The sequence below is a fragment of the Amblyomma mixtum genome, chromosome 1 (assembly GCF_055824585.1).
Source record: "Amblyomma mixtum isolate Tamu chromosome 1, ASM5582458v1, whole genome shotgun sequence".
NCBI classification, from domain to species: Eukaryota; Metazoa; Arthropoda; class Arachnida; order Ixodida; family Ixodidae; genus Amblyomma; species Amblyomma mixtum.
The window spans coordinates 180,947,733-180,968,198 of record NC_143012.1 but is presented as its reverse complement, the minus strand read 5'-3'; the positions used below and the strand labels follow the sequence as shown (position 1 = coordinate 180,968,198).

General features: G+C 47.3%; 1 long non-coding RNA gene and 1 pseudogene across 1 annotated transcript in view; one reads left to right on the top strand and one right to left on the bottom strand.

Annotated features, from left to right (window-relative positions):
* Positions 1 to 20,466, bottom strand: part of LOC149370132 (uncharacterized) — a 106,975-nt gene that overhangs the window by 35,539 nt on the left and 50,970 nt on the right. The gene's annotated exons all lie outside the window — the stretch shown is intronic.
* On the top strand, positions 1,344 to 9,342 carry LOC149370138 (uncharacterized; annotated as a pseudogene).

The window sequence follows — 20,466 nt, the reverse complement described above, 5'->3', positions numbered from 1 at the left end:
TGATGATTCCAATGAACTTCAGCATCTCCAATGGATTCACCTCTTCCCATGAGCCATCACGCCAAGTGTATGTTTGCCTGTCCACAATCTTCATCCATGCATACTTACTAGTGTTTTTGCACACGGCCTTCATCACCTCCGCTGTGAAGAACATCACGAAAACTACGAGAGGTCAAGGGAATCTCTAAGCGCTGCGGAGGTGCCAATATGACACTTGTCTTTCGTCTTGGTTGAAAAACGCGGTGCGACCCTGAGCATCTGGCAAGCAGCATGGCTTGCGGCTTTCTTAAAGGAGCGTTTTGTGCAGGACCATAATTAGTTATTTAGCCTAGCTTATTAGTAATAACAATTGTTTAAATGAATGTAATTTAATTTATTAAGCACGCAAGTTGACAGATGCTAAGGTCAAAGCCCATACAAGCCAAAGCTATCCACACTGGTGCGATCGTTCGCCATCGCTTTGTTGGCTTTGTCACTTTGCAACCATGCTAGACTGAGACGCTTTGTTGGCCTTGTCAGAAAACATGTTTGCTTCTGCAATGATGACCGGAATAGATGGTACTACGTCTTTTGGGAAGACTCTAAACAAAGTGGATTTTTCAAGGTGCAGGTCTGAGACCCTTCGGTACGGAAAAAAAAATACGCTCTGCATGTTGCGTAATGGTGATATATATTTTCCGATTATGTTCATTTTAGCAAAAAAAGGAAGAGGCTGGGCAAAGGGGAAACGCGTACTGCTCTGCGGCGGAGCAGGCGCAGCTTGTTGAGCGATTAGCGCACACGAAGTCCACTCTGTCGGAAAAGTCAGCGGCCCAGCACAAGTTTGAACTTCTTGGCGTCAGTGCGGAGTGCCACACCGGTGATGCTGGTACCGAGTTTGTGATTGTGGATATGAAAGCTTTGAACAACTTTTTCGCACAAGCGAAGTGCGAAACCTGCGGCACAGGAAGTCTGACTTTGAGCAAGGCAGCAGACAAGGAGTAGGGCTTAGCTGTAAAGCTCCAGCTCGTCTGCGCCAGCTGCAACCTCAAGAAGCAATTTTCTTTCCCACGAGTAAGTGGAACTATAAACATCACTCCCTTCGAAGTCAACATGAGGGCCATGAAGGGAATACAGACAATAGGCAAAGGCGTGACTTCCCTTGCCAACTTTTGCGCCTCTATGAACCTGTCACACCCGAGGTCTGCACCACGAGACCTCTCAGGGACACCTGAAAACTTTTGTGAAAGCCTGCGAGAGCACGGCGACCGCAAGCAAAGCTGCCAGTGTGGCAGTCATCAAGGATCTCTATAGAGAATTCTTGAATCCAGTTGGGAACATTGACTATTTTTGATGGTTCGTGGATGCCCCGAGGTCGTAGCCCTCACATCAGTGTGGGCTGCATTGTTGAGCTGTACACTGGTCTCGTGATTGACCACATTGTTTATTCGAACTTTTGTCTGGGATGTGCCTTGGGACCACAGCCACAAGATGAAGGGTGCAGTGACTCACTCGCCACCCACGAGTGCCAGCGAAACATCGACTGCAACTCTGGCCGCATGGAAGTGGAGGCTGCGCTGACCATGTTTCAGAGGTCTCTGGCCAAGCATGGTCTGCACTACACGACCGTCCTCTCTGATGGAGACAGCCGGACTTTTCATGCTTTGTCAGAAGAAGAAGGGTATGGCTTCATAAAGATTGAAAAGAAAGATTGCATCAACCACGTTCATAAGCGAGTGGGTACTGCTCTGCGGAACCTGGTTGATAAAAAAGAAGGCTCAAGGTGAGTTTCTTGGTGGAAGAGGCAAGCTGACGCAGGAAAAGATCAAGAAGATCACTAACTACTACGGCTAAGCCCTGAGGAGCAACAGTAATGATGTTCCAGGCATGAAGAAGGTAGTGGACGCTATACTCCTGCACATGACTTCTACAGATGATGTCCCGAACCACTCCAAGTGCCCTGAGGGTGCTGACTCTTGGTGCAAGTTCAACAGAGCCTTGGCCAACGGTGAACTTCCACCTCCACACAAGAGATCCGTCCAGGCTTGTGCTGGGGCTGCTCTGGAGCCAGTGTTTCCAAGGTTCAGTGATGAGAACCTGTTGGCACGGTGCAGTGAAGGAAAGTGAGAGCCTACACTCCCTCATTTGGACGCAAGCTTCGAGGAACGGGAATGCTTCATTGGAAAGTGTGAAGTGGGCTGCTGCTGAGGCTGTTGCCATATACAACCAAGGAAGGAGGGCAGCCAATGAATCCATCACTGCAAATCTGGGCTATGCCGCTGGTAGCCGCCTTGTTCGCCGAAGCCTAGAAAAAGACGCCCTGCGTTTGCGCAAGGCAAATGGATCTCATCTAAAGAGCACTGATATGAAAGAGACTCTGACAAGGCGGCACAAAACAGGAGCAACTAAAGAATACAGTCCAGGATTGCTATGAAGACATTCTCCAGAGCACAGGGCAGCGTGCTGCCGAACATCCAGGCAGTTCTTCTCGAAGAGAGAGTAAACGTGCTGAACGTCGCACCCAACGATCCTTTTCAGGACCACCCAACTGCTTGCCATGGTGGGGGCTAGGATCTCCTTGGCTCCGGACTGCTGGATCCCTCAAAAAGCAGTTTTCAGGATTCAAAATATTGCCTTTAGAGCTCAACACCCTAGCCCTACACTCCATTGTCTCTAAATAAATCTACCGATAACCTCATGAGAAATTAATTTTTTTACAACTTCATCACACTTACTTTCGACATTTTTTTTATGTTTCCTTGGATGGAATAACACACTTTCTGTTTTGCTTTGTAGGGAAATAGATAGAGAACATCTAAATAAAATCTGTTGTTGAAGATTCCTCCGAAAATTTTCTGTAGTCAGTGCCAAATATAAAAGCATTTTTCTCAGCTTCATGTTTTTTGCCAATGTCACTAGCCTTACAGAACTTTTCATTATGTTTCTGCGGTGCAATTTAATAAATTTTACATCGTTGAATACAAAGAAGTGACCTGTAAAACGAAGGATTTTGGAGGTCCCGAGCGCTTCGTTATAAAGGCTTTCGACTGTACCATTTGCTACTCGACAGGAAGTTCCTACTAAAAATATTGCACGCTTTTCCATGTGGAATTTTGATGGGAGCACACGTTGCTCGGGCAAGTGAGTTGTGGCGGACTCAGTAGGTCGTGAATGGCAGTAAGGCTCATGCCATTAGAGTGTATGGCACCGCGCTAATTATACGAAAACATAACATGGTAAGCACTTATTGGTACCAAATTTGTCCATGAGGCACGGGTATTAGTCGTCTCGCTAATGCTTCCTCTGCTGCCAGAAGCAGTATGCACTGCTACTTGCAGAACAATGTCAAGAGCTCGAACAGAACGATGGCAAGAAGACCGAATTTGTTGCAGAATTTTGCAGCGTCCACTTGGAGTTGCCTTTCCTTTCGTGCTCAGGCACCATACCACATGGTGTCCACGCACTACTTGTTCGTGCTTGCCAGGCTCCATGTTCAGCCAGCTGCATTGAGTGCGCCACCCCTGAAACCAAGTTTTATGGGCGCCTTTCCTTGTGTGCACACGCACTTCACACACGTAACTCATCAGCTGGAAATGTGGCCATGGGATGCCCCATCCTAGACTGGAAGTATGTGGCCTCATTTCCAGGCTCATGACTATTGTGCATGCAAAAAATTAAGTAGTCACGTACTGTTCCCAGGAAATACAAGTAACAGTTGAAGTAGGATTTGGAGCAATTTTTGGAGCAGAAAAATCCAAACTTGTAGCAAGTCACGGACAGGAGGGGGGGAGAGTTCAATTTTGGAGCAACGAATTTCAAATTTCAAGCAGATTAACACAGAAGAAAGCTTACTTTTGGAACAAAAAACTAAAATATTTGAAAACTTGCAGTACCTATTTAGAATTAACACCAGGGGCCCTATTCTGCACCGCTCTCAATGTCGCTCTCAAGTTTGAGAGCGTGACGTCAAAATGACGACACCGCGAGATGCGAACCGCGGAATCAACCAATCAGCAGCAAGGTTGCGGTGGCTAGTAGCAGGGCTCCGCCCCGCAAGCATTTATTCGCACGACAAGGGGCCATATGCTAACGTTTTGTTGTCAAGACGCGACAAATAAAATTAACATTTTATTTTCAAACAAAACTGTATTTAAAACTTGAACACAGTAATCAAAATAAGAAGCGTTCTTAGTGTTGAAATTAAATTTCCTCCTTAGTAACTTTTGTCGCCGCGGAGATGTGCCAACAGCGGTGGAGTGTGAACTTATCAGCTAAAAAAGAAATGAAAATGCCATGAATAAAAAAAATAACATTTTATTTTGCTAACAAACTGTGTTGAAAACTCAACAACTTGAAGGAAAATTAGAAGCGTTCTCAGTTTTTCAATAAAATTTGCTATAGGGTAACTTCTGCTGCCTTGAGGGCGCGCTAGTAGTGGTAAAGCGTCAACATGGCAGCTTGCAAGAAAACAGCTGATTCCACGCAAGTTCCTTCATTTTTTACGTGTCGTATACAATCAAAGTACTGTGCAGATGTCTGAAGCGCAGAAAAATGTGCTTGAAGGCAGTGAAGGCTGTGGGTACGCAGAGATTGACTTGCAAAGAGCTCTCGGCACGAAGATCGACGAAGACAACTTGTTGAGGTTAGTTTGTTGTCGGTGGTCACTTACTATCGATGACAAAACTGAAGGAATACGACCGACCATGGGTACGAACGAGGGCGAGCAAGACAGTTAGGCGCGCAGTTTAAACCGTCCCGATCGCCTTTGCTGTTTTCATAACTCTGCTGCAAGTTGTTTCAATGCATCGCTCGTATTCCCTGCTATCCGCTGTCTACAGAGAATTAATTTCCCTGGTTGATACCCAGGATTGGAGTTATAAACTGTCATCAGTTGAAATGGCGACTCCACCAAAGCGGCCTCGCATGTCCCTTGCCCAAGAGCTCATGCTCATTGAGTTCCTTGAGGAGCATCCGCCCTTGGCACGGCCAGCGTCAGAGCTCTCGCCAGAGTATACGGCGGCTTGTAGGCGGGAGCTCTGGGATGAAATTGCCGCCGCTTTGAATAGAGAGGGCCCGGCTGTCAAATCAGTGGAGCATTAGCGCCATACCTGGCACGTGCTTGCGTGCCGGCGGCGCGCGGAGTTGGCGCGGCTGCAAGCTGTCCAAGGGTGAGCCTGTCAACATTTCCCTGTGGAGTACCGCTTGAACATAATTTTCCGCATCCTATCGCAGGGGTACCGGTGGCGGCAGGCTGCCGAGAATGGCTGGCCGCGTAGTGCAGCTGGTCGGGCCAGTGAGTGCCACGGGCGTCGGGGGCCCATACTTTCAACGGGTTTATGTCCCCCCGCCAGCAGCAGGTATGTCCACTGTCGTTAGTCAACTGCTATGACGTTACAGACTATTGCAAAGTTTGCAGCTTGCTGGTAATGAAGGGTTCTTCACCGAAACCGTATGGCGAACTTCGAGACATTCATGTTTGAACGCGTGGCCTTGTGTTCCCTTGCAGGAGCAGCCCAGCCAACCACGCCCCCCAAGCCCAACTCGCCCCCCCAGCCCACCTCGACCCCACCCCAGAGTTTCAGTGGGCAGCGAGCCGGGCACAAGCGGCCTGCAGACCAGGGCCCATTCAGCCGCTGGTAGGTGAACTGCTGCTCAAACCATTTTATGCGTATAAGTTATAGCTGCTCTACAGTGCTGATGACCTCATCTGTGTTTTTTCTAACTTTGGGAGGTGCAGGAGTGAATAAACTAGAGGCTGCAAACGCAGCCTCAGCTTCTTCACCTTCCCTTTTCTGGTAGTGCGTTTTCGCCTTCATTGTGCCTCAGTACCGAGTAACCACACATTTTATTCCTATACCTTTCATGCTTTGCTGAAACTGTCAAATGAGCAGTTGTGTCTTGTGTAATGATTTCACATAGGTGACACCACCGAATCGTCCTGGGCAGCGGAAAGCAAGGAGGTGCTGGAGAGCGATGGAGAGCAGCAGGAACAGCAGCAGCGTGCTGACACAGCGAGTAAGTTGACCTGCCAGTATGCAGGCTCCACATTACCCTGTTTGTAAGGTGCTTCAAATGAATAGCATTTGCAGGAGCATCATACAGTCACAGTTGTTTTATACTGTCCACAAAAGTTTCCTTCACATGTGGCATTGGCACGTTGTGCTTTTTCTCTCTCACAACGGGAGCTGTGCCGAGGGTGATGTGCACATTGAGTACACCGAAACAATGCTGCCTTTGTCGTATCACTGAGTGTTCCAAGTACTACTGCTCCCCTCAGACATTGCAGCAAACAGTTTGCTGCAATATGCACCACATTGTGCTGCATATTGTATGACAAGTGCACATTAAGTCCGTTTTCCCCTCCGACAGGCACCCAGCAGCAGCCCACTGCGCCACCAGCACCGCCCACACTTCCCAGCCACCCATTGCAGCGGAGAAATCTTCACGACGTTGCAGTCAACGAGCTGCTATTCCAAACGCGTCGCACAGCGGACCTCACTGAGGACCTCATGCAACAGGCAGGATGCCGAATATCAGGCACGCCTCCGGCAGGTATGTACTGACAGCATACACATTTTTTTACATGAGAAGCAGCTGCACGCAACATAATGTTGCTATATTTATGGTTCCAAACCTGTGCTTAACCTCTGTGAAAAAAAAAAAAACGGGAACAGCTCTTCGCAACCTCGTTCAGAAGCACAAAACCGAAGATGGTTGAAGCTTAGGAGGTAAAGGCCGACTAACGGGTAATTTGATTTCAAAACTGAGTACGTATTATGGTCGTGAAGTCACATGAAGGCGACGCAAACAACATGAAAAGGCAGTCATGGCCACATACCGCCATGTGACATCTACGGATGATCACTCTGACCACTCGTTGTGCCCAACTGGCACGGATTCATGGTGCCGGCACAATGCCGCTGTTGCAAAAGGAGATCCAGCACCCAAACACAGCTACAATTTACCACAGGATGTAGCTCGTGCACTGCTGCCAGTTATGAGCGGCTTTCTGAAACAAAACTGCTGGAAAGGTGTCTCAGCGCGAAAACACAGAACTCTAATGAAAGTTTTCATTCTGTCCTCTGGCGTCTGCTGCTAAAAGAGCATTACTCGTTCACTGTTTGCCGTCGAAGCAGCAGTCACTGAGGCAGTGCATCGCAATACAGGGAGCCAGAATGCAGCTGCCACAATACTAGGCGAGCTAAAAACAAATATGCCAAGAACAGGCCTCAAGAGGGCTACGGAGAAAGATGTTCGTCAAAGTCACAAATGTGACAAAAACATAAAAGTTCAAATGCGTTGAAGAACAAGGAGGAAGCGCAGACGAGCAGTCGCCTGATAGCCGCGTAGAAGAAAACAATGCTTCCCTGGAAGATGCATCGCTGAACAGTGCACCCATCATTTCTGTGGATCGTCAGCCGCCCGATAGTCGCGGAGAAGCAGAAAATGCTTTGCTGCGCGATGCTTCGCTGGACAGTGCACCCAACGCGCCTGCGGACACCAGACTCACCGACTGACACACGGACGGGCAACCACCCGGTTGCCGCGGAGAACCAGACAGTGCCTCGTTGGAAGTTGCATCGACGGACAGCGAACCCAACGTGTCTGCAGTTTCCGGCCGAGTGAGAATCGACTCGAAAACTGTCACCGACTGTGAAGTGAGAGAGGCAAGCACTCGTAAAAAGGCTACGCTCGAGCGGCTTGCGTCGATGACAGCGCAACGGCGCGAAAGATGGAGCCATTCACGGAACTCAGCGGTGTGTCAGCATCGGTAAAGCAGCATTTACTGTCGTCGACAGGTGTGCAATAAACTCCCTCAAGGCTTTGCACTGCCAGACTTGTGAAGGACGCAGGGAGGTGGTGACAGGAGATCGCGAATATGGCCTAACAGTGAAACTGATGCTGATCTGCGAGTGGTGTGGAGAGATAGCGACTGAGTGAAGTTTGCAACGGGTACAAGGTGAAAAGAAATGCAACCCGTTTGAAATTAATATCCTTGCCGGGCAAGCGATGCTCGCAACAGGTAACGGCCAAACAGCCATGAATGACATGTTCGCAGCGACGGGCCTGTCTGGCCGAGGTTTCCACAACAATACGTTTCAGCGGCATTTGAAAAAAAACTCTGAACCCCGGTGCGACACGTGCAGCTGAGGCTGTTATGGTGCAGTGCGCAGAAAAAGCGGTTACACTTTATGAAAACTTGTGTTTTGGACACAAAGGCAAGATTGCTGTGTGCTTTGATGGCACCTGGATGATGCTGGGCCATTCTTCGCATATAGGAGTAGGTGCAGTGGCGGAGCTATTTACCGGCTACATCCTGGACTACGTCATGCTTTCGAACTTCTGTTTGGGCTGTGAAATTGGACCCACACCTGACTCTGATGAGTATGCTGGGTGGAGGAAATCCCATCAGTGCCAGAGGAACACTGATTGCAAATCTGGCCAAATGGAAGTAGAAGCTGGATTGATCTTGTTCCAGCGGTCTTTACAATGCAACAAAGTAAAGTACACAACCATACTGTGTGATGGTAACAGCCGCACTTTTAATGCCATCCAGGATGCAAAGGTGTACGGCTTATAGATGTAGAGAAAGAAGACTGCATCAATCATATACAAAAACGTATGGGTGCAGCGCTTTAAAACCTGCTCCAGAAGCACAAAAGTGAAGGCATGCAGGGACTTGGCGGGAAGGGGAGGCTCACAACAGACCTCATCAACAGGCTGAGTGCCTATTATGGCCGAGCACTCAAGTCTCACCGTGGTGACTTTGACGCCACGCAGAGAGCGGTAATGGCAACTTACCACCACGTCACATCAACCGACAGCTGCTCTAACCACAGCCTGTGCTTAAGTGGCAAGGATTCTTGGTGCCATCATAATGCGGCAACAGCAAAAGGTGAGCCACAACTAAGGCACAAGTAGAACTTGCCAGCGGATGTGGCAAAGGCGCTTTTGCCTGTGTATGAGTGCTTGGCAGATAGAAAGCTGCTGGAGAGGTGCAAGCGAGGAAGAACCCAAAACTCCAATGAATCGTTCCACTCGGTCATCTGGAGTATGATTTTCAAAGCGCAGCACTTCTCCCTTTTTGCTATGGAGGCAGCCATTCCAAAAGCAGTACTACGCTTCAATACTGGAAATGAATATGCAGCAACAGCCATTATTCAAGAAATGAATGTGACTGTAATAGACACCGGCTCAAAAAGAGCCAAAGAAAAAGACTAGTGTCACACCACTGGTTCCAGGAAGAAACTGGCATTATCACTGGGGCTCCAGACGATGGCAAAAAAGAAGCACCAATCTGGGATGCAGCCAGATTATTCCCCAGGTGCATTCTTGCAATATGAGCAGCTTTCGTTTTCATAAAGGTGCTTGAAGCCATTTTCCTTCGTTTTCTCAAAACTACAATTTTGACGCACTAGCAGTTTTGGAGTGGACATATCTCTGCTTGTAGCTGTGCTAGAGCGGTAATTTTTTTTTTTCGTGAAAATAGAAACACCTACTATTCGTAGTAAGACTAATTTCACTCCACATATTGCTCAGTAATATTTGAAAAAAAAAAAGATACACTGTATAAGGCAGGTGCGGGAACTTTTGCTGCAATGGGTTTGGCAACCCCTACCTTTAGGCCTAATTGGCCGAGGAGACACATTCTAGTTTTAATACACTCCTTAGATGTTAAACATTAATTTGGTATGCTAAATTTTATTATGGCACCACATGGTTGGGGAATTATCCAACTCCAAATGAGAAACAAAATTGTAAATATTTTGAAAACTATCTATTGTATAGAAAAATAGATGCAGATTTAGAATCAATGCACAAAACTTCATAAATCATGGAAGTTTCATCGCAATAAATCCACAAATAAAAAAAATTGTTTAAATAGGGGTGACCCCCCTTAACAATGATCCAAGCGGGGTGCTCCGATTTGATCTGGTGACATCTTTTTGTTGACTTCAGACTTATTAGTGGATTGAAAAAAACCTTCCTTTTCCTGTCCACAGTATTCAATGTCTGGAAGGATGGCGAGGAAGCCAGAGATACGACCCATTTTGTCATTTCTGGTGGGCCAAAACGGTCGACTCCAGGAGCGCCAAAGAATGTCCTTGTTTGCCATCACTCTAGCTTCTATGAGAAACGATAGGCAAAGTCTCAAGGCAGCACGAAGTGCAACAATCACTGTTTCTCTACAATGACAGCAACCACAACTGACACTGACTTCAGTATATCAGGCTGAACATTACTGTCACCCAAAAGAGCTGAAACATCAGAGCTTGTCAGTGGCTGATAAGGGTTGCATGAAAGACAAACTCTCATTGGGCGTGCCATCTAAGGTGGTTGTTGCAGTTGCACGTTCATCATCTGGTTATCTGGACCGAAAGCACCTACTTCAAAGGATGGTCAAAATCTTCAAACGAAGTACAGAATTGACACCAAAGAACAAACAAAAATGATCTCGTCAATCATGAAATGTGGATTCACAAATTCAAGAGCCGCTCAGAGCCAGTTGTCATGTACGCAGATGAAGATTGTCTGATACAACAGAAAATGGCTAATTTTGAGATGGCATTAATGAGCACTTCCCAGAAAGAGCTGTTACTGGAGTGCGGTCCACAAGCGGTTTGCATTAACTCGACACATGGCACTAATGGGTACGACCTCAAGCTGACAACACTAACGATGATTGGAGGCAATGGTTCAGGCATTCCATGTGCGAACCTCCTCTCCAAAAGCACACAAGTGAAAAAAAGGTTCAGGTCTGTCAAAGCCATCAAGAAAAGGATTGGTGAGACACTAAATCCCAAATCTTTCTTGTCGGATGGTACACAAGCATATGCCAACGCATGGACTGCAGTCATGGGCACTCCTGGCAAATGACTGCTCTCCATCTTCCATGCGTGGCGAAGATGGATGGGAAATATCAACAAGGTCAATAGGTCCGAAAACAAAAAATCCGTGAAAAAAACACTGCATGCATTGATGCATTGCCCTGATAAGACACAGTTCCAGACACTGATATCAAAATTCCTTGCAGAAAAATCTGGGTCTGGACTGACATTTGTCGAGTACTCCAAAAGGAGATACTCGAACCACCCAGAGCATGGGCCCGTGTGCTACAGAGTGTGCACGGGGCTGACAACGAATATCCATATTAAGTATGTGAACAATGACATCAAGCGGTCACTTCGAAGGGAAGTACTACAACCAGAGGCTGGACAGGCTATTACTTGTATTATATGAACTCACACCAGGCAGATTCATCAAACTGCTCATCTCCCAGGCTAAGGGCCAAGGTGAGGAGCACACAGGTGGTCAATTCACCAAACACTGTGAGGGTGCAGGAATTGTTAACTCTGAAGGGGTTTCAAAACTGTCTGCAGAGGAGCGGACTGTGGCATCTCAATCCCAGGTGTGTGTCAACTGCAAAACTGTCGCGACCAATCAATGTAAGCAGGGCACATATGCCTGTCAGGACTGCAGCACCTGTGTCCATAGATTCTGGTGTGAATGGAATGTGCAAGCATATCCATGGTGGCGACTATCACGATCAGGCCGATGAACATTCAGAGGTTAACTAGGGTGGCTGTTTGGGCTTGTTGGTCAGTGATCATGGTTAACGAATGCAGCGCGAAAAGACAAGGACCAACGAAGAAGTGGAGGGGACTGGCGCCGACTGCCGACCAATCAGTGATCCAAAGTCCCGCATGTGCCGTCAATGTAAACGAAAGCCAGAAACAATCCCCCCACATCACTGGCAAGTACGACTCCGTCAGCCTCCCACGCATTAAAACGCCATAACTCCAGCGCGGACGCAATTGCCGCCAAATTACTAAAAATCCATCCTGGTGCCCAGGTGACGCGAGAGAAACTCTTCACCGATCGTGACGGGACCAGGCACAGACCAGATATCGTTCTGTACCTGCCCCACTGCACGTACATTTTAGATGTGGCAGTCACCTGGGATTACAGCACCGAGACATTGGAGCACATGTGTCAGATCAAGCGAGAGAAGTACATCCTCTTGCTGGACATCTTTTCAAAGGGAGACACCTCGCAAGGTTCTGGGTCTCTCGTTTGGATCACCTGGGCTCCTTTGTGCTGGCACCAGGAAGGCAGCAAAGGAAATTGGGCTTTCTGCAAGGGATCTCATTTGGTTTGGTTAAGCACCTGTGCCCTCATTAACACTTAGTCTTAAGCTGTTTTGCGTAATTGGCATGATTTTGCTGCCCTTCTGACTAGCTCATTTTTTTCCGTTCAAGTCACCTTTTTTGTTGTATGTGTGTGTATGCGGACATACATATGTAAATATGCGTGGGTGCATACATAGACATGCACACATACCTCCTTTTTGTTTGGTATGCTTGTGTTTGTATGACTCAGGCATAACATTTTTTGTATGACTGAATCACTTTATTTATTGTGATTCAATTTTTTTTTTCTCATTCACTCATTGTCATAAGCATCATCTTCTATTCCTTTTTAAATGGCACTCCCATTTGTAGGTTTTTTCTAAGAGCAATACTCTTTGGTGCAGTAAATTTGCCCTATTTTCAGGCCTTATCTCTCCTAAAGCATTACAGGCGCCTTTTCTGATTTGAGTTCGGTGTCGCCTGCACTCCAGGTAGCTTTGTCTTTAAATTTTTCGTCCATTTTTCTTAACCTTTTTTTTTTTGTGTCTGTTTCTTCCCCTGAGCCACTCACCTTACCGCCGCTAAGGACATATGATGTTCCTTTGTTTTTTTCTGTGAATTGTTTATCGTACATAAAAAGTACGAAAAACCTGTGCACTTGTGCAAAACCTGGCTGCCGCCGGCTTCTTAGCCGGTTTTTTAATAGCATTATACATGCCTTTTTTTAACATGTATAAGTGTTTCTTGTTTGTATTTCCGGAAATACAACCATGATTCAGAGGTTCCTCTGTCAACTACCGCTGACTATTCTTCTCTGTTGCACAATCCTGGACAGCATTCGAAAGTCTCGGAGGATGACGAGGAAGCCCAAGATACGACCCATTTTGTCATTTCTGGTGGGCCAATACTGTTGACCCCAAGAGCGACAAGGAATGTCCTTGTTTGCCATCGCTCTGGCTTGTATGAGAAATGACAGGAAAATTCGCAGGGCAGCGTGAAGTGCAACAGTCACTGTTTCTCTACTATGACAACAACCACAACTGACACTGACTTCAGTATATCAGGCTGAACATTACTGTCACCCAAAAGAGCTGAAACATCATCGTCTGTCAGCGGCTGATAAGGGTTGCATGAAAGAGAAACTCTCATTGGGCGTACCATCCAAAGTTGTTGTTGCAGATGCACGTTCTTCATATGGTCAACTAAATCGAAAGCACGCGCTTACTTCAAAGGATGTTTGAAATCTTCAAATGAAGTACAGAATTCACACCAAAGAATAGAAAAACAAAATTGATCTCGCCAATCATGGAATGTGGACTGACAATTTCGAAAGTAGCTCAGAGCCAGTTGTCCTGTACGCAGATGAAGATTGTCTGATACAACAGAAAATGGCTAATTTTGAGATGGCATTAATGAGCACTTCCCAGAAAGAGCTGTTACTGGAGTGCGGTCCACAAGCGGTTTGCATTAACTCGACACATGGCACTAATGGGTACGACCTCAAGCTGACAACACTAATGGTGATTGGAGGAAACGGTCCAGGCATTCCATGCGCGTACCTCCTCTCCGAAAGCACACAAGAGAAAAAAAGGTTCAGGTCTGTCAAAGCCATCAAGAAAAGGATTGGTGAGGCACTAAATCCCAAATCTTTCTTGTCGGATGGTGCACAAGCATATGCCAGTGCTTGGACTGCAGTCATGGGAACTCTTGGCAAATGATTGCTCTCGATCTTCCATATGTGGCGAAGATGGATGGGAATCATCAACAAGGGCAGTAGGTCCGAAAACAAAAAATCCATGAAAAAACACTGCATGCATTGATGCATTGCCCTGATAAGACACAGTTGCAGACACTGATATCAAAATTCCTTGCAGCAAAATCTGGGTCTGGACTGACATTTGTCGAGCACTCCAAAAGGAGATACTCGAACCACCCAGAGCATGGGCCTGTGTGCTACAGAGTGTGCACTGGCCTGACAACGAATATCCATATTAAGTATGTGCACAATGACCTCAAGCTGTAACTTCGAAGGGAAGTACTACAACCAGAGGCTGGACAGGCTGTTACTTGTATTATATGAACTCACACGAGACAGATTCATCAAACTGCTCATCTCCCAGGCTAAGGGCCAAGGTGAGGACCACACAGGTGGTCAATTCAGCAAACACTGTGACGGTGCAGGAATTGTTAACTCTGAAGGGGTTTCAAAACTGTCTGCAGAGGAGTGGTCAGTGGCATCTCAATCCCAGGTGTGTGTCAACTGCAAAACTGTCGCAACCAATCAATGTAAGCAGTGTACATATGCCTGTCAGGACTACAGCACCTTTGTCCATAGATTCTGGTTCAAATGGAATGTACAAGCACATCCACGGTGGCGACTATCACGATCAGGCCGACTAACATTCAGAGGTTGCTCTGTCAACTGCCGCTAACCATCTTCCTCTGTTGCACAATCTTGCACAGTATTCGAAAGTCTGGGAGGATGACAAGGAAGCCCGAGAGACGACCCATTTTGTCATTTCTGGTGGGACAAAACTGTCGACCCCACGAGCGACAAGGAATGTCCCCGTTTGCCATTGCTCTGGCCTCTATGAGAAATGACAGGCAAAGTCGCAGAGCAGCGTGAAGTGCAACAATCACTGTTTTTCTACAATGACAGCAACCACAACTTACACTGACTTCAGTATATCAGGCTGAACATTACTGTCACCCAAAAGAGCTGAAACATCAGTGCTTGTCAGTGGCTGATAAGGGTTGCATGAAAGAGAAACTCTCATTGGGCGTACCATCTAAGGTGGTTGCTGCAGTTGCACGTTCATCATCTGGTTAACTGGACCGAAAGCACCTGATTACTTCAAAGGAAGCTTGAAAATCTTCAAATGAAGTACAGAAATCACACCAAAGAATAAAAAACAAAAATGACCTCTTCAAACTTGGAATGTGGATTGACAAGTTCAAGAGCTGCATAGAGCCAGTTGACCTGTATGCAGATGAAGATTGTCTGATACGACAGAAAATGGCTAATTTTGAGATGGCATTAATGAGTACTTCCCAGAAAGACCTGTTACTGGAGTGCGGTCCACAAGCGGTGTGCATTAACTCGACACAAGGCAAAAATGGGTACGACCGCGCACTGCCAGGACTGTGGAGAGAAGGCACTCTGGCTACTCTCCCTGTTCCCAATAATGCCCGACAGCATGCAGCTTCTGCCAGCAACCGATCGAGCGCAGCTCCGGAGCCCCCCATCGTCTCCATGAAGGCGTCGGCATGTAAGCTTGGACATCCCAGCCTCTGATGTACAATCATGTATAATTATTGAATATATGTTTGTTTAAACTGAGCCATACGGTGTCTCTTTGCCTCTCCGTCCCGTGTGGACCTGCGCATTATGTGGGGTCATCACACTGCCTCGAAGGATCCCTTCCTGCCAGCCGATCCCCAGACAACCCAACGCCGGTCGACGACGACTTGGTGAGCTACTGAACTTTATTTCATCGGACAAAACATCTTCAGCAGTGTGCTTTACCTTGCGTTAGGACAAAACTATTTCCTAGCGTGCTCTGCCGTTGCCTATTTCATCCCAACCTGCCGTGGCTGCGACTCTGCGCCACGGGTTGGGGAAACGTGTCGCATAAGAGTAACGCCTGCGTGTAGCTGGTATGGAAGCTCGCCCTCCCGGCTGGCTGGACAAACAGTGACACCCTATCTTGTCGTCCGAACGTGGGGCGAACTGAACAGTGTACTTTGTTGGAGCAAACGACTGCTGTCACCGTAACAAAGGATGGCAGCTGAAAGCCCCGACTTCGCAAATTCAATATTAGACCTCGCGTTTGTTTCTAGGCACCTAGAAGCAGATATCACACAATAGAAGAGGGCATATCAGACCATAAATTACTGCTGCTAACAGTTACTATTGGGAACATTAATGCTGGTGGTCCAGTAACTGAATCACATGTATCTGTTCAAGACGTCAATAGAGAGCTGGCGATGTCAGCATTATTGACTACCTCGACGTAGCTTTAGAAACCTTTTCTTTTGAAAATTATGACGCAGTTAATGATCTATGGATGAAACTAAACGATATAATAGCACATTGTGACAAAATGTTTGTTCCCATGCGACTGAAACGTAAGAGATGCCTGCATGCTAGCTTCCAACAGAAGTGTGGATTGAGATGGTTCTGGAAGAGGTGGCACCTCCGGCAATGACCCTGGCTCCAGTGCAGATGTAATTGAGGTTATTCAAGGAGCTCGCTCGAGGATTAGGGCACACTCTCAAGAGGTGTAGTTCTGAAAGCCCAGCAGACTGCAGCTCAGGCGGCAGTGTGCAATCCGCGCGTCCGTGCAAGAGTATCTTATCATTCTGGAGATGCTCCATGGTCTATACACTGTTCAACGCTCCTGCCAAATCTAAAATTGAGCGACACTTTTGATTTCGATGCATCGCCTGAGTTCGTTTAAACTATTCAGCACGGTGGAAACTGATTCCCTACGTCTCTGATGTGTTTCCCAGAAGCACTCTTTGTTCATGCTGTCAGAGCTAGCGGCACAGAACCAGTTCTTCCTACTTGACGAGTCTTCGGAAGGCCTTGGATTTGTAAATCTTCGGCGTTCCACATGGAATAGCCGAGTGACATCCCCTAATGCATTGGAAGGACTTAGGCCTGATACGGGAGGGCTCCACATCGGGCACCTCGCCGCTCTGTGACACGGTCAATGAGGCACTTAGGCCTCATCATTCGCCGCCATCAGCGGCGGCGCCCAACACCGAGGGCATTAGTCTGGAGTCAAACGAGTTGCTCTTACAGAATGTGATGCAAGTAATGCACAGCCTAGCGGGTATTTTGCAAAAAAATTTCCAAGCCCCGCGGCCCAGGAACGTGTTAAAATAGACTTGCCTATCTACACGGGGTACCATGACAGAACGGGAGCAAATGAGTATCTCGCCCATCTGCTGCATTATCAGCAAGTGATAGGAATCAAAGAACACTGAAATGCTCGGGCGTGTGTGCCTGTCTCTTTGACAGAACAAGCTGCCCACTGGTACCGACTAGCTGGCAACCTAGCGAGGACAATGAAGGTGTTTAACGCAAGCTTCCACAAAGAATTCCGCCTGCGAACTAGGAGTGGCGTTTGAGGAGAGAGCTGGAGCACTGCACCCAGCACCTCAATGAGTCTCTGATAGAGTACGCACCAAGTGATGGACGAACTTTATCGCCTCGCTGACCCTCGCGAAACGAACACTGAGAAAGTTAAGCGTACCAGCTACCACCACCCGCATCGCAGTCACTTGACCCGTGCACTGCGTGGAATGGCAACTCAGCGCGAAGTCCATCCAGAGCTGAAGCGTCAGCAGTTTGCTGACGAGCGTGTCCCAAGGGGTTGGGAATTGTCTGACCGCGCTTTGGACCCATTCAGCTACACACTGCGAACAGCACACACTGCTGCAGAGCGGAACAGACCTAGTCGAGATCGTAATGGTACGTCCACACTAGCGACAAAAACGCGCGCGGCGAGATTCACGAAAAGCGGCAGCAACGCACGAATGGGTGCGAGACCCATTTTTCGCGGCAGCCGCAAAACGACCACGCTGTTGTGGCGCCACCTGTGGCGCCACCTGTGGCATATGCTAAGAATCATAATGTATGGGCTCCGTGACCCGCACGCCGTAAATCTCAGACAGGCACGCCGTAAAATCTCAGAGGCCATATCCAGTCAAGGGGGCTGTTTTTGTTAAGCCTTCCCACACTGCCACCAAGACGTTCGACGACGATGGAAGCGTTTTTAGAAACTGTACGCGATTATCCCTGCCTATACGATAAATCGCACATCGATTTTAAAGACAAGGACCTGCGCACAAACCGCTGGCACATTATTGGGCAGCAATTTGGGATGACAGGTGAGTAATTGGTGAAATTTTCTTAATGTGTCGGGAACATGTGTGAGCATGTCATTGTGTTTGTATACCATGCAGGCGAGCAGGCAGCGGGGAAGGTCAAAAATTTCCGCGACCGCTGGATGACAGTAGCGCTCGAGAAGAGGAAGGCATACAAGAGTGGTGCTCCTGGCAGAGACGGGAAACCGAAAAGCGATTGGACATATTACCATCTGCTTGACAGTTTCCTGCGGCAAACTCCGTACTACGCCGAAAAGTAAGATGCACTTGTGAAGTGTGGTTCACCTCTGTTCCCGCTCGCCCAGGGACCTGATCTGGTGCATATATTGGAATATCTGCTCCCTGGGTAAATGTATGCTCGCTAGTGCATGGGTGCATTTGCTACCGTATTCAGAAATGCGACTTAGCTTTGCCGTGGCTCACGTGAACAGCTGACGCGCCGAAGGAAACGAAATGACCCTCTCGGGCATGTTCATTGCAGACGATTCTTGATCTTATGTTGATCAAGTCCAGTCGCGGAATTAATTTCTGAATCCGGCCGCTCTCTTATCATGTTCAAGAATGGTGCTGTATTGTTCGATACATTGAAGAGGCAAGTGCCTACGCGCTGTGCGCGAGGCGCATTCGGGCGGCGCACGGCCGGACGTATTTCTGTATTTCTTCGTTAAATACGGAGTTTTCATCCTAGAACACATTCATACATGTCATTTTTACGTAGAAATAATAAACTCGGTTGCTTGCGGTTTTCTTTTCTGCCGGCCGTGCGCTCGCCCTTTCTCCATGTTGCGGCATTTAGTGACTGCATTTGTTACCACATACCTACCACTCCAATTTTCAATATTTTCCTGCCCCCGTCTGATGGCTGCGATATCCCGTGCTTGCAAACTCATATTTCACTGCTCTCGCATAGGCGACATTATCGAAGCAGTTATTATGAAACTATTAAATTACTCTCACTTTTTTGTTTCATTATTTTGTTGCTCGGATTTTTACGGTACGATGCAGGACATCGTTTATTATTTGCATATAGCCGCATAATTGAGAAATGTTAATCTATGTGTGTGTATCGTGGAATACAATACTCGCTGTGTGGTTGCTTTCCAGATTAACCACGAATATCCCTTTGCCACAAGATGGGTAGGTGCTAATCCTATGTTTAACTATGTTCTTGAATGCTTAAATTAGGTGTTTACATAATGATTCCTGCCCTCACAGATACCTGCAGCAGGCCGAAGAGGCACTGTCAACTTGGAGTGCTGCAGGCGATTGGTATTTTGTTTCTTTCTGTTTACGTATTGGGACCTGCATGTGGCACTGTGACAAATATTCATTCAACATAGATAAATCTTATATGCAGTTGGCCCAGCCCATCGCCTGCTGAACAAGTACTGGATGAAATGTATGCTTTGTTACATTTTATTAGCACTACCATGTATCACGTCTACTTCCTTCTGTTTATTATTTGTTGATGCCAATGCAGATGCTCTGGGAGAACTATAGGCAATTCGGATGAAGACTGCTGTAGGTGGGTATTTGTGAATTTATTGTGAATGATCAATCATAGAACTCACATGCATGAAACACACTTGCTAAATGAAATAGTTTAGTGCTTACAAAGGCGGATAATAATGCATTGCATAAATTGTCTTGCTGGCAGTAAAATGCTGTGCACCACATATTGGACGTTTCATATCCCGTTGTCACATCGAAACACATTCTCTATGTATTTCAGCTTGCTCGGTCCAACCCTGACTGAGGCTGAAGCATCTTCCAGGTGAGCTTGTCTCAAGGAATGTTAAATTGTATCATTCTTAACGGATGATATTTTTCTTTTCACGCGTCACCAAGGTCCAACGGTGGCACAAGCACAGCCCAGCCGCCAGCGCAGCCTTCCCAAGTGCGAGTTTCGTCGACACCACAGTCTCGGTAGCTCTGCTGTTCATTTTTCCTGCCAAACATTTTGTGTGTGAGTAACTACCCATGAAAACTGCGGCATTGTCATTAAAGAAAAAGAAGAAAGAATGGCACTTTTGAAGAAGCTGTCCAGGAAGCACTGGGTCGCTGCAGCAGCACACTGAGAACAATCGAGACTGCTAGGAAGGTGGCAGCACCCAGGGCCGAAAGCCCACCAGACGAATGCCAGGTGGCGGCAGACTGGATGGCCACAAAGCTAAGAAAGCTTCCGGTAAGAAAGCGTGCAGAAATACTCTTCAAAATTCATTCCTAAGCTTCCCGTGCGTAAATACGATTCCATTTAGGTGTCGGTACAAGTGTAGCATATACATTCGGTATTCCTGCATTACCGAAAGAAATAGGGTTGAAATAAATCTTACCGTATCGTCATCGCTAGTCGATCGTGAGCAGAAATGGGATCCCGGAACGGTGTCACCTGCCGCTCTATCAGGGGCCGGCAAAGTGTCGAAGACACTCGGCGGCATTCGCAGGTAGCTACAAGAAACGG